Raw genomic sequence first — 15719 nt, 5'->3', positions numbered from 1 at the left:
TAAAAAAAGAAGATACACAACTAAGAGGTAGACTTATGACTTGAACCTCAGTTCGTATGACTCCATAGTCTGTGAGTTTAACTACATCTCTACCTTCCATTCTCTTCTGCATATCAAATTAAATTTTCAGATTCTAAAATAAAAAAAAAACATACTTTCTACTTATTTTTCAATGCTTGTCAAGTTTTATAAATGTGCAGGTCCTATACAAATAAAAAATTTTAATAATAGGTTCCAAACTATAGACTCAAAATGCAAAGCAAAAAAATCAGATGAATAACCCCAAACAGAAATAATACAAAAACGTTCATTATAAAGGTATATATTTCTAATATTCAAAGGCAAGATATATAGATGTCTGAGCATGTTAAACTGTAGTCTCCCATAAAAGAAATAAGTCCTGAACATCCCAGAGGTAAAGAAAACAATGAGGTTTTAAAAGTAGGCACTAAAATTATTTGAATTAAGACACAAGAAAAGATACACAGAAATGAGGGAAGCAGAGGAAGCAAAAATAAAAATACTGATAATAAAATTATTAGCTGCTCATTATATGCTATTGTGTTAAGTAATTTATATTTATTAGATTCTCACATCTATGATATAAAGTCAATATTCTTATCCTTTTATAGATTAGAAATCAGAGGCTCAGAGAAGGATATCACTACAACAATGAGCAAAAGAACTACGGCTTGAGCATGGGCATTTCTTACTCTAAAAATAATGTTCTTAACTGCTGCCATGTGCTAACCTACTTAGCAAGCAAAAAGAAATAGGAAAAAAAATGACTCTTTTAATTTTGTGTGGTTTTCTATTTTGAAATAATTTCAAGCACACCTAGAGGGAAGAATATTACAAAAGAGAGAATTATTAAACAAATGTGATAAAATGTTAACAATTGAAGGATCTGGGAGAAGAATATTATGGAGTTCCATGTATTATCCTTGTAACTTTTAGGTATGTTTAAAATTATTTCAAATTTAAAAGTCACAAAAAAATTTAACTGTGTATTTTTACACATTTTTTTCCTTAATAAGAATCATTAGAGAGTAAATTTGTAGATGTGGTGCCCCATTATCTCTACATACTTCAGTGTGTATTTCCTAAGAGTAAGAACATTCACTAATCGTCTTAATAATGTCCTTAAAACCCAAGAACTATTGTAATCCAGAATCCTGTAATCCAGGATCATATATTGCATTTAGCTGCCATGTCTCTTTAATCTCCTTAATCAGAAATAGTTCTTTTTCTCTTTCACAACCTTTCCCATGGAAGGCCAGTTACTTTGTAGAATGCCCCTCAGTTTTGTTTTTGTCTGATATTTCCTCATGATTAAATTCAGACCACATATTTTTGGTAAGAATATCACAGAAGCTGTGCTGTGTCTTTTTCACAATCAGAATGCACATGATGTCAGTTTGTCTCCTTGTTGGTGATTTTTAACTGATCAAGTCATTAAATGGTTTCTATCGGGTTTTTCCACTGTAAATTTGATTTTTTTCTCTTTGTAATTTATACATAATTTGTGGGGAAATAACTTGAGGCTATATAAATATCCTGCTCCTCATCAAACTGCCACACAATAGGTTTAGCATCCATTAATAATTCTTACCTGAATGAAATATTACCATGATGGTTACCTAATAGCTCATTTTTTAACTCTTTATTCCTTCTACATCTTGGTTGGCATTTTACTATAAACAAGGGATTTTCCTTTTCCCCCATTTATTTATATCAGTATATACCCATAAGTCCTTACTTTATTCTATAGATTAAATCCATTATTATTGTCATTTTGATGCTCAAATTTTTCCAAATTTGACCAGTGGAGCCCTTTCGAGCTGATTCCTGTATCCTTCTGATACATCGCCCTGATTTTTTTAGCATGCTTTAATTTTCGGCATAAGATTGTATCTTAGGCTCATTTTGTACTTTTCTGTTCCAGCCCTAGCTAGTTTCTTTCCCAACATGCCTTTATTTATTTTAGCGAAGACATTGTTTATCAAGATTTGAGTACTAAATATACTCACTACTACTGGGGTATCATTGTTTTGGGTCCTCTTAGTGCACAGAGCTGGGAAATGCATACACATACATAGGTAGATGATAGGGATAGATAGATGGGTGGATAGATAAGTTCGATAGATGATAAATAGATAGATGATAGATAAACAGAGAGATACTCAGATAGCTGATAGACAGGTACATAGAACAAGCTGTGAATTCATACTGATATCTTCAATCCCAATCACAGGATTCACTCTACTCTTTTCCCAATCCCATGGCTGTCTTCCTTTCAACAATGAGGAATCAGACTTCTTTTACACTCAATTTATTTGTTTGCCCAATCCTTAAAAACACATAAAGCAGTAACATATTACTAACTTACAACATCAAAAACAACAGTGCTACTTATTAAATTTCAGTACTTATATATAGTTCTTTTGGTCTTTATTCCTAGGTTAAGTTTCCAAAACACTATATCAAAAAATAACTTGGGTCCATTGCCCCCATCTTCAATGTGATTGTATTTTTATTTGAAATACTTTCACTTGTTTCTGTTTGAATTCCATTTTAGATTCCTCTGATTTTTATTAGATTTATTTTGTGGGTTTAGTTTGAGTATGTAAAATATTAGCAAGATTACAAAAGTTAAAACTGTATGAAAAATTATACTTGGGGAGGCATCACTCCCTCATTCTCAACTGTTGATGCTCACTCACTCCTAGTAGGTAACCAATCTTACTGGTTTCTGGGTTTTTCATTCCTGCGTTTCTTTTTGCAAAAATGAACAGACATATGTATATTTTCTTGTATCGCCTTCTTTCTCTTACCCAAAAGATAGCATACTATATATACTTCATACAATTTTAACGTTGCTTTTCCAACTTAACAATATATTCTGCAAATCACTTCATATCAGTCTTAGAGATCTTTTCCTTTTAAATTTCCATAGTACTTCATTCTATGAATGTGCCATAATTAATTTAGCCAACCTCCTATGGATGGACATTTAGGTTGTTCCTAATATTGTAAAATTACAAACAATGCTTCAATAAATAAATGTGTGCATATAAATTCTCATACAGTTAGATAGATATTTTCAGGGTAAATACTCAGAAGTGGAGTTGCTAGGTCAAAAGGTAATAACAGGTAATTTTGTTAGATAATGTCAAATTTTCCTTTATAAGTTTTGTACCAATTTTTATTCCTACCAGGAATGTATGAAAGTGCTATCCCACATCTTGCCAGCAGAATATGTCGCCAAGATTTTTGAGTTTTTGCGTATCTGATAAGTCAGGAAGGGTATCAGTATAATTTTACTTTCTCATATTCTCACTTCTCATATTATGAGTAAAACTGAACATATTTCCTTATGTTTAAGAGCCATCTATGTATGTAGACATGTTTTATATATAATATACATATTATAGACTATATGGTGTTAGAAGTTAGATTAATGATTACTCTCAGAGAAAGACAAATGGTGACTGGCAGTAAAATGTGAAAATTCAATGAGCCCATGATATATGCACTTTTTGAATATATTTCATTGAAAGATATTTTTTAATAATGAATGTCTTCCAAATAGAAGAAGGAATTTATAGGGATTAAGGAAAATATAATCAATCAAAAGGAAATTTGGTAATAAGAGAGGAAGGCAAAAATTAAATCATATAAATGTCATTAAAAAATTAAAACATAAAATGATAGGTGTTAAATCTATCAGTCATCACAACAAATGTACATGGACTACGTTATCCAATTAAAAGAGAGACATTAGCAATTTAGATAGAATAGACAGTATATACCTATATGGTATTTACAAGAGACATTTTTTTTTAATAATAGCCATCCTAACAGATATAAGGTGATATTTTAAAGTGATTTTGATTTGCACTTCCCCGATAATGAGTAATGTTCAGCATCTTTTCATATACTTATTGGCCATTTGTATGTCTCATTTGGAGAAATATCTATTCAAATCCTTTGTCCAGTTTTTATTTCTTATGTTTTTATTTTTTATTTTTTCAATTTATGACTGCTCTGTAAAGGTTTTGACTTTTTAATAAGGTTATGTGCTTTTTGCTATTGAGTTGAAGGAGATCCTTATATATTTTAGATATTGACCCCTAATTAGATAAGTGGCCTGCAAATATTTTCTTCCACTTCATGGGTTGGCTTTTCATTATGTTAAATGTTTCCTTTGCTTGTAGAAACTTTTTAGTTTGATGTAGTATCATTTGTCTACTTTCGCTTTTGTTGCCTGTGCTTTTGGTGACATATCCAAGAAATCATTGCCAAGACTAATGTCACAAAATTTTCCCGTTTTCTTCTAGGAGTTTTACAGTTTCAGGTTTTATATTGAAGTCTAATCCATTTCGAGTTGATTTTGTATATAGTGTAAGATAAAGGTCTCACTTCATTCTTTTACATGTGGAATCCACTCTCCCGACACCATTTTGTTGAAAAACCTGTTCTTTCCCCATCATGTATTCTTGGCACCCTTGTTATAAATCAGTTGACCATATATGTGTGGGATTATTTCTGGACCCTTTATTCTGTTGCATTGCTATATGTGTCTGTCTTTATGTGAGTACCATACTACGTTAATTACTGTAGCTTTGTAATCAACTTTGAAACCAGGAAGTGTTATGCTTACAGTTTTGTTCTTTCTAAAGATAGTTTAGGGTATTTAGGGTCCTTTGTGAATTTTAGGATTGATTTTCTATTTACATAAAAAATTGGATTATTGATAAAGATTAAATACAACCTGTAAATTGGTTTAGGTGGTATTAAAATTTTAACATTATTAAATCTTCCACTCTAGGAAAATGGGATGTCTTTACATTTTATTTTCAGCAATGTCTTGTAGTTTTCAGGATCTAAGTCTTTTATCTATTTAGTTGTTAAGTATTTTATTCTTTTCGATACAATTGTAAATGAGATTGTTTTCTCTAATTCCCTTTCACATAGTTCATTGTTAGTGTATAGAGACACAACATATTTTTGTATGTTGATTTTTTATCCTGCAATATCATTAAATATATTTGTTAGCTCAAACAGTTGGGTTTATTTTTTATTGATACAGAATAATTGTACATATTTATGAGGTACGTGTGATATTTCAATACATGCATACAATGTTTAACGATCAAATCATGGTATTTAGGATATGCATCTACTTGAATATTTATCATTTCTTTCGGCTGGGAACATTTCACATCTCTTCTAGACTATCTTTATTAACATTAGTCACTCTACGGTGCTATCAAAACTTATTCCTTCTGTCTAACTCTAGTTTTGAACTCATTAACCAACTTCTCTTCATCTCCTATCCCTTCCCAGCCTCTGTGAACTAGCATTCCATTCTCTACCTCCATGAGATAAACTTTTTAGTTCCCATTTATGGGTAAGAACATGAGATATTTGTCTTTCTGTACTCGGCTTGTTTCACTTAAGATAATGTCCTGTCTCTATCTCTTTATCTCTTAAAAAAACAGTAGAAAATGTAAACTAAGTGAAACAAATTAAGCAATAGTTAAGCAATGGAGCATCGATTATTTCCTTAGACAATTTTATGGTCATGTGATGTGCTGCATACCAGTCAAAATAATAGTTATGAGATTTTAAATATCTGGTGCCATACATGTCATAGAAAATTTTGCTAAGTTGTCTATATCTCAAATTAGATATTTGAACTCATACAAATTAAAAGGTAAATTTGGCCAAATCAACCCGACCCCAGCTTTTTTTTTTGAGATGGAGTCTCGCTCTGTCTCCCAGGCTGGAGGAGTGAGGAGCGTGATCTCAACTCACTGCAACCTCCGCCTCCCGAGTTCAAGTGATTCTCCTGCCTCAGCTTCCCGAGTAGCTGGGACTACAGTAACCTGCCACCACGCCTGGCTAATTTTTTGTATTTTTTAGTAGAAACAGGTTTTCGCCGTGTTAGCCAGGATAGTCTCGATCTCCTGACCTCGTGATCCGTCCCCCTCAGGCTCCCAAAGTGCTGGGATTACAGGCATGAGCCACCATGCCCGGCCTGTTTTATTCTTTTATTATCATTTTTCCCTGAGTTTTGAATCATACCAAATGTTTGTGGAAAATACCAAGATGCATTTACTTGCTTTTGTTGACATTTTAGGTTTAATTTTATTGCCTATGATGCATACAGTGATGTATAGAAATAGATTGTGTGTTATTTAGTGGAGGAACAGTAGATTTGCAACCTGGGTTAGAATGCTGATTCTCATTTCCTAGAGGTGTGACCATTAACTAGCTACTAGACCTCTCTAAAACAGCTTGCACAGTAAAATAGAGGCAATAGTACTCTTCATATCTCGTTATGAGGATTAAATGATATAATAATATAGCACCACAATTTTTAAGGTCCTATGTAAAACAGTTCATATCATTACTTAAAACCACTTCCTAATTATTTCAAAATTTCTTCCTAATTCCTGTGAATCTTTACCACTGCTCTTCTTCTGGCTTGATTTCTGATGTCTTTCAAGGAATCATCTTTTTGTACCTTACTGTATTTTTTTCCATTTACCTTTTATTTGACTTTAAATATTCATTGCTTTGATTGGAAAGTCTCCAGAAAACCACCTTTTTTAATCTTGTTTCCATGTCCTGAGAGCCCATAAAAGATGTGATTTTAAAAAATCAAATCTTATTATTGAACATCTTCAGTGGAGCCAGCCTTTCACTTCTAGTATTTTGTTTTCTTATGTTACATCATGGTCTTTAAAAAAAGAAAATGAAAATACCACTTGCATTTGTAAATTTCTTGGTTTTCTGCCAGAAACTTCATAGAAATCCTTTTTGAGTTCTCTTCTGAGAATAACATTCATTTTCTGGAAAAATATGCATAATGGAATATGAAAAGCATATTATTTGTTGCATTCGGTATGCATTCCCTGTAAAGATAGCAAAATATGTGGAGTAAAATTGAAATATGCTCAGATTTTTAAAAAGAATATGTGGACTGGGCACGGTGGCTCATGCCTGTAATACTAGCACTTTGGGAGGCCAAAGTGGGAATATTACTTGAGGTCAGGAGTTCGAGAACAGCCTGGTCAACATGGTGAAACCTTGTCTCTACTAAAAATGCAAAAATTAGCCGGGCATGGTGGTGCAGGCCTGTAATCCCAGCTACTCGGGAGGCCTAGGCAGGAGAATTGCTTGAATCTGGGAGGCAGAGTTTGCAGTGAGCTGGAATTGCACCCCTGCACCGCCCCCCCGCCCCCGGAAGACAGAGCAAGATTCTGTCGAGAGACACAGAGAGAGAGAGAGAGAGAGAGAGAGAGAGAGAGAGAAGAAATATGATCCCCAAAGTTGGAGCTGGGGCCCTCTTGGGAGGTGTTTAGGTCATGGGAGCAGATCCCTCCTGAATGACTTGGGGCCCTCCTAGCAGTAAGGAGTTCACTTGAGATCTGGTTGTTAAAAAGTCTGGGACCTCCCTCCTGTCTCTGTTGCCCCACTTTCACCATGTGACACACTAACTCCCCTTTGCCTTCTGCCATTAATAAAAGCTTCCTGAGGCCTCACCAGAATCAGTTACTGATGCCATGCTTCTTGTACAGTTTGCAGAATCGTGAGTCAAACCAACCTCTTTTCTTTATGAATTACCCAGCCTCAGGTGGGTATCACTAGATATTCCTTTATATCTAGTGATACCAAATGGACTATCATGGAAACTTCCTTCAGTGCAAATAAAAATTTCTTGACGATGGGGGATAATGTTTTATCCTCCATCTTTTGACAATATTTTTCAAAAGATGGAGGATAAAACATCAAATTGCTACTCCAGAGTTAATTCTGTCCAGCAAAGAAAAAACCAACCGGTAACAAGGATGTGTTGTAAACCTTCAAAAGGAAACAACTAAGGGACTTAAGCTACAAAAAGAAAAGAAAAGGAAGGCTGACTATAGAAGAATAAGTGCTACAGATATATAGAAGGCAATGAGCATTACAGAAAAAAGGCGCCTGTAATCCCAGCTACTTGGGAGGCTGAGGCAGAAGAGTTACTTGACCCCAGGACTTCAAGGCCAGCCTGGGTAACATAATGAGACCCCCTTCTCTTAAAAAAAAAAAAAGTTATATATTCTTTTGTCAAAGACTCTTTAAAAGAAAAAACATCAAGAGATAATAAAATTCTGATAATAACTATCTCCACATATTTTTAGGAAAGGAGAAAGATAAAGTGGCTGATGTTGTAACATCTCAGTGAATGCCCAGATGATTTGTTAAAGGATACTATAAAAAGGTGGAAAAAAGGGTATGCAATCAAATATGATAAAATAATATTAAGAACACTATAATCCAAAGTAAACTAGGTTTCAAAAATATGTTAAGAATAAAAAGATTTTAAATTATGCATATAGTAAGAAGACAATGAAGGAAGACATGTCTCCTCTTTACATGAATAATAAATTGCAAAGAGAAAGAGAAACTGGAATTCTTACCTTGCTTTCCTCTTCTCAATCAAGAAGAATAAAATTCAGACAAGAAAGAGTAGAACACATATCAGAAAAGGGAAATAAAATCCTAAACAGAATAAATTACAGCACTATCTCATTCTGGTAAGTCTTTTCAGCAGTATGGTCTTGTTTCCAACATGCCCTTCCAGCTCTAAATTTAATTCTGCTATTTGAAGATTGAGGGACATGTTTTCAAGTTCAAAGTAAGATAAGGTTTATTTTTAGTAAAAACCATGTCTGCCAGAGCATCTGCTTCACTTACACCCTTTATTACTAAAAATGCCCCAGCCCCTACTGAAAGGGTAGCCCTATGTAGGTCACATAACCTTGCCATCTGGCTAAAGCTGATAGACCAAGGGTGTGACCTTGGCCAAATTATGCCAATGGCATAATGAAACAAAATGGTTTGGGCTAAACAAATCAGATTCTCCCAGAATACTCATTTGGAAACATGGAAATAGCCAAGCTGTTATCAATAGATGGGAGGCTTAAAAAATTTCTATAGATAGGTGTCTTGAGTAGAGTCAAGGCCATGAGGGGGGTTATGGAAAACAGAAGAAATAAGAAAATAAATACTGAGGAAGCACAGGCTGTAAAGTAAAGGTGATATGGAAGGCCTTAGGAAGAGTATTAACTAGTGACAGAAGATCAGCCATGGCAGGAGGAGCAGGGATGGGGGCAGGCAGTGCATGCTGTTAGTGGGATGGAAAGCCGCAGTCTTGGTGTTTGAGTCCTTCTGGGAAGATCAACAGACCCCTCCCAGCTGCTAAGGTATTTACGCAGCATTGTATCCTCCAAGATTCTGAGCTGACATTCCAGTCTCCTACGACTAGAGTGTATAGCTGTCCTTGAACTCCTAAGGAAGTCACACTTTTCTGTCAATTCTGTCCTTACAATTAACTTTCTCACACTAAAAAAAAAAAAAAAAAAAAAAAAAAAGAGGAAGTAGATATGTATGACAGCCCTGGAACCAGAAAAATCTCCATTGAAGGCTGTTTAGAATTTTAGAATTTAAAGAAAATTCTATAATTTCATCTTTTTAGAGCAGGTAATTTAATCTTCCCTAAACAGGAGACTTTACTGGTTAATAGTGTGGAACATGGAATTAAGTCATACCTGAATTCGAACGCTGGGGTCTGCATGGACATAATGTCAACATTTGAAACATAAAAACTGTTTTCTTGCTGCTGTATATAGAAATACCTTGTCCATAGAAGAGTGCTTTCACACAGTAGGCATTCCACAAATATTGGGGAATAAATGCATCAATTAGATAAGTTACAAAACTTATCCAAGCCTGTCTCCTCATCTATAAAATTATACTTGACCTACCTCCAAGGATTGTTGTAAAGATTACGCAAAGTAAACAATTAGTACCTCACCTGGCATGATGAGCACTCAGGAAGTGTCTTAATTATTAATATTTTTATTCCTGCTTTCTAAGATATTTTCAGCTGGTTTATAATGTTTGTGCCTTGTAAAGTAGTATTCTTAAAATTGGATGTAAAATCATATATAAAAATCTAAACAGTACATCAACATATAATTCTGATACTTTTAAATGTTTTTACATCAATCAAGAATCATATGTGTGAAATAATGACCTTTTGGGCTTTGACTCTTTTCTTGACAAGTTTTCATGATCTACAAAAATTACTCAATTCATAATTGAAGCAATTAGATCAAATATGCTTGTCCAAAATGGAGGCAAGTGTGTGATGTCCATAATGACCCCAAATCCTTCCAGTAAACAAGTGCCAGAGATAGCACAAAATAAAAAGCAAATTATGGAAATATCTGTGTTGGGAAGGTGGCGGTAGCAGAGGAATTGCTATAGTAATTTTTTTTAACCATAAGTCTCTATACTTGTACCTATATTACATATTTGAACATATGAGTACCACACTATATTTGACAGTAACTTAAAACATATTTTTTGAATGTTAAAACCACTATGACATTTTTTATCATCAAACTGAAATATTAAATTTCTTCACATTTGCCATCAGAAGACATCTTTTAAGTTACATTTGTATTGCACCTGACTACATTCTAGATTCTTTAGCTAGAGAAAAAACACTCAGTTCATAAAAACTGAAAGTGAATTGCCCTGAGAAACTTTGTTGAAAAGCACATGTATAGCACACAAACTGGAAACCTGCTAAATGGGAGGTAAACATGAAACCTGCTAAATGGGAGGTAAAAATCTGACTTAAGGATGAAAATGAAAGTTAATTTAGGAAATACTTTGATTTCTGGAAGAATCTCTATGAAAATATTTATGGTTGTGACTCTCTTAAATATTGTAAATTTTATGTACTCTTGTCTATTCTTCAAATCAAATTCTACAATAAAAAAACATATAAGCCAACAAAGTTCTGAAATGTGACAGATTTCCCTCCTACTAACACAGTAAATAAATAACAAATTAATTTAGTATAATAAAACATAACTATTAAAATTTATTTAGACACTATCACTGTTTAAATTGCATTAAGATCTACTTAAAGTTTCTGGGTGAAGCTATGTATGACTAAACCTTATAATTTAAATATCTAAATGTATTCATTTTAATTGCCATTAATATTAAAATTTTGTCCTCTTGCTAATTAAAAATTTCCAGTTTTAAGCTTAGAGTAAATTAAATCTCCTACTTTGGCAAAGTTAGATGATAATTTGGTTGTAAGAATTAAAGATGTTAGGAAAAGACGGAAGATGAAACACATGCATCTACTTCCCTTACATCTCAAAACTCCATTAAAAAACAGCAGGAAAGGAATTTTTAATGGCAAAAACCAGAAACAATAAGGAGAAGTGAAAAGGAGAAAATGCCAATAAAATTAGAATCCAGAAAGCAAGATCTGTAAAAAAAAAAAAAAACCACAAAGCCCATCTGAAAAAAATTGTATTAAAAGCCTGTAGTAAGAGAAGATGAAAATCATAGTATCACTCTTACTCCTCCTCCCAATGTTGTAGTAATCATAGCACTTCATTGTGATTACCTTTTTACTTACCTATCTCCCCCACTAGACTGCAAGCCCCATGATATAGGAAATGGGGTTTACTTGTCTTTACCCTGGTGCCTAGGTACTGCTTGTTTCACACAAAGTAAGTGCTCAATAGAGGATTATGGGACTAATGAATACAACTCATGTTACTGTGATAAATAAGTACTCATAATGATCTCTGTCTCTCATCCATTCAATGTGTTCTGTAAAATATAAACTGACTACTCTTTGTTTGGTTTTGCCTTATTATAAATGAATAGGTCTTGCTAATTCTGTTAATCCTATTACTTGTTCAGAGCTATTTCTGCAAGGGTCATCAATATCTGGGGATTTTAAATCTGAGCTTAAACCTACTGAAGTTCAAGAGGAGTTCAGTAGACAGGGATTCTCACCCACTGAACAAGGACACCAGGCACAGAGATCCAAACAGTGAGTCCACAAGTAGTCCTTTTGATAATATAATTTTTAAAATTTTACCTTAGGGGAAAGAATAGTGATTCACTGTTTATATATTATTGTGTTAATTTAAAATAGTTCAAAGTACATAAAGTTTTGAATTCTCTACTACAAAGACAATTAAATACAGTGTATCCTTCTCTCTTTTCAGTGATTTCCACCAGTCATCTTCACTAATACAGATTCAGAGTAAACATGCAATGTTTAGCCTGATATTCTAGACTGTTAAAATAAGACCATGATTGGAGAATTCATTTTGCAATTTTAAATTTCCTTTGAGTGAAGGGAAAACTAAGGGAATAAATGATGAGTCCTTGAACTTTATGTTGGAAGATCTGGCTCCCAAGTTGGAAAGGGAGTGCGGTAGTTGCCCCTTTTCCAAGTGGGATATGTTCCAGGACCCCCACTGGATGCCTAAAACCATAGATAGAACTGAACCCTGTGTATACTATGTTTTTTTCCTAAACATTCATACCTATGATAAAGTTTAATTTCTAAATTAGACACAGTCAGAGGTTAACAATAATCACTAATAATAAAATAGAAGCTTTATAACAATATGCTAGCATCACAACACTTGTGCTTTGGGACCTTATTAAGTAAATAAGGGTTACTTGAACACAAGCACTGCAATAGTCAATCTGATAACCAAGAGAGTAATGCGTATGGTGTGGATATGGTAGACAAAGAGATGATTCATGTCCCAGGCCAGACAGAGCAGGATAGTGTGAGATTTCATCAAGCTACTCAGTACACTGCACAATCTAAAACTTTTGAAGTGTTTATTTCTGGAATTTTTCATTTAATATTTTTGGACCAAGGTTGACCAAGGGTAACTGAAATCACAGAAAGCAAAACCTCAGGTAAAAGAGGACTACTATATTCATCCAGCGCTAAGGCATGTTTTGAGGCTTTTCCTTAGTAGTATGTTATTGTGGCGGTGGTTTGTTGGTGGTTTTTAATTTTTAAAGTAGAAATAATGTTTGTTTTGAAAGGTTACTTTAGAAATTTAATGGAACAGAAATAATGTTTTTAAAAGAAAAGGACACTGAGAGTTTGTTGATATTTGTTAAATTCAGTGAAAATTTTCTTTCAGTTGTTTTTTTTTTTTTCTATTTTGTTCCCATGGAGGTTATTATTATTACCAATAAACCTTACAGTTTTGCATTATGAAAATGAGTGCAGTAATTGATTTGCAATGAAGTATTTTTATTAACTGCAAAAATAACTTCTCACTATAGAATCCATTTTAAATATATATAATATACATATTGTCCATTGTACGTGCTACTTAGAATCACCTAATATTAAAGCTAGAAAAAACTTAGAGATCATCTAATTCATCAAGACGATTTCTGCCTAAATATTATGTTTATAAGTGGATTATGTTTATAAGTGGATTATATGTCATTATCAAAATATATATGAACCATTCATAATAATGTCTGCAATGGAATTCAAACAATATGTACAGGAATATGTATATTTACAAGATAAAGAGACACTTTTAAAAAGATGGCGGTTATAAATTCTAAAATTCTATTTTCTCCAGAACAAGTAAAAGAATATCTGTATGTTGTAATAGCAAAATTGGATTGGTGGATGTCTTTTCACTAGGAACAAGAATTCAGTTATGACTTTTAAAGCTCATATTTCCAGAGTAAATTTTTTTTTATTGATGATACAGGATAACAGACAGGAAATTGATATTTGCTATGCATTCCTGACATACAAATTGTTTAAAAGGCTCCCTACAACTCCCCTGCCCAGTCCCATAGATGTTGAAAAAGCAAAACTATTTGAGTAGGGTAGAAACAGAAAATATTACATCTGTTCTATAGTGTCTTATATCAAAATTTCTATCATAGTTTTTCTATCAAAGTTCTTATGAACTTTATCTACATACTGGGGGTAGGGGGAAGTCAGGCATAAAGTAAGGAAATTTTTCAACAGCATCCAGATGAGTGTTTTGTATTTAAAAGAAAGAAAACTAACATTTGCTGACTGCCAACAATTTTCTAATTTGTTATAGGCATTTTGAGGACCACGTGTCCTGTATTCCACTATCCATCTCAAAATTTAATTTTAAAGAAAACTCTTATTATGATACCACAAAATGTAAAAGTTGATCTATCCCAAAATTAACAACTAACATAATTGAAGGTAGTAACAAAAATCCTAAGTTTTGTCTTACTCCATTAGAGAACTGAAATTCAGAAAAGATATATAAAGCATTACAACATAAATGCAAAAAGGAAAATCAAACAGAAAATCACTTATGATCTGCAAAATCATGGGTAAGGAAGACAATTCGTTGGAAAACAAGTATGCTACATTCAAATCATATAATCATTCCCATTTTTCACTTCCAATTAATTCAAGAAATTAATTGTTATGAGGTATAAAATCTCCTTTGTGTCTCTTGTAGAGACACTGAAAGTCGCCACAAGCCCAGTAACACTTTCGTGATCTGACATGGTGTTGTCAAAGCTATCTGATATGAAACTCTCACCACTGATAATTTATTTTAATAAGAAAGGAAAGGCAGAACTACTTTCTATAGAGTCCAATATGGCATTGGGGAAGATATTCATGGAAGGGGTTAAAACACTTCATATTAATGTATCTGTATTGGCGAGCACATTAGCTTGGCTTAGTTGATCAGATTAGCTTAGTCACCTTAGAAAACAGGAAAGCAGAGACCTAAGGAGATATACAGTTAGAGGTAGAGAAAAATAGGGCATAAAGCCCTGCAAGGGTGACTAGAACACAGTGTGACACTCTGTGGGACACAGATCAAGATGCCAAATGTAGATTTCTAGCAATAAAATGAAGCAGAATTTCTGTCAGTTTTGCCCACATAGCATTTTTTCTTAGTTTTAGCCATCTCAAAACATAATATGTGCCAGATAGTGCCTTCAAGCTAGATAACTTACTAAATTTCACTTCAGTTGAGTTAAACAGGCATTTCACTTCCGTACTTGATTTCCAGTCTGTTATTTCTATCCCATGTTTAATCATGTTCAGTCATAATAATGCCTTTTTAGTGCAGCACCTTCTCTGAAACAGTTTCTTACTCTATGTGTTTCCAAAAGGGAATATGAATATATGCTTTCACGTAAACGAAAGAAAAAAGATTGTTTATTTTAAATTTGACAAAACAAAAAACAATCTTACTCTGAAAATTTTACATTGGAGCTACTTCAGTGCTCTATGTTTTCTGCATTTTGTACAGCCATGGAAAGATGTCAGGTATGCTATAAGTAAACAGATAATTTAATGTTTGGCTGTTTAATTTCTTTACTTTGTACTTGGGGAAACCAGTATCAGAATAAGACTGTGAAAACCTTTCATCATAATTGAAAAAGAAAAAAGGAATGCGGATACATTTACCTGAACCTCAGCCCTTCTAAATAAAGTCTATTATTTCTACTGAGCATCAACCTTTTAGTTTGCTAAGGATAATAACAGTTATTGAAATGCTAAAAATATTTTTCTCTGTGTGGAAAATATTGCATATGCTATATATTTTAGATATTCTACTAGTTACTTGATCTTACCTGGACTAAAGTGAGTATATATGCTCTATACTAAGTCTGTACACCACTTTTCTGATTTACTTTTTTAGAGCAATATCCTTAATTTTACTGCAGTTAGTATAGAATACTAATATTTTCCTTAACTTCAAAACAAGCCAGAAACCGGCCAAATAAATAACTGGCATTTGTATTACCTAACATGCAGGGGAATACTGGCGCGCATATATATA

At 33.3% G+C, this 15719-nt stretch overlaps 1 protein-coding gene and 1 long non-coding RNA gene across 2 annotated transcripts in view; one reads left to right on the top strand and one right to left on the bottom strand.

The window, feature by feature from the left end:
- Positions 1–2330: 2330 nt before the first annotated feature.
- Positions 2331–15719, bottom strand: part of LOC105553183 — a 33859-nt gene continuing 20470 nt past the window's right edge. The window contains exons 4-5 of the long non-coding RNA XR_001008115.1: positions 6557–6636; positions 2331–2350 (exon numbers count right to left, since the gene is read on the bottom strand). This is a non-coding gene — a long non-coding RNA (uncharacterized LOC105553183). The remainder of the gene's footprint in view (positions 2351–6556; positions 6637–15719) is intronic.
- Positions 11871–15719, top strand: part of PDC (phosducin) — a 16425-nt gene continuing 12576 nt past the window's right edge. Inside the window, exon 1 of the mRNA XM_011999158.1 lies at positions 11871–11923. The gene's annotated coding sequence lies outside the window, so the exon portion shown is untranslated. The remainder of the gene's footprint in view (positions 11924–15719) is intronic.

This window comes from Mandrillus leucophaeus, unplaced genomic scaffold (assembly GCF_000951045.1).
Source record: "Mandrillus leucophaeus isolate KB7577 unplaced genomic scaffold, Mleu.le_1.0 Scaffold584, whole genome shotgun sequence".
NCBI lineage: Eukaryota > Metazoa > Chordata > Mammalia > Primates > Cercopithecidae > Mandrillus > Mandrillus leucophaeus.
This window is presented reverse-complemented; position numbering and strand designations above follow the sequence as displayed.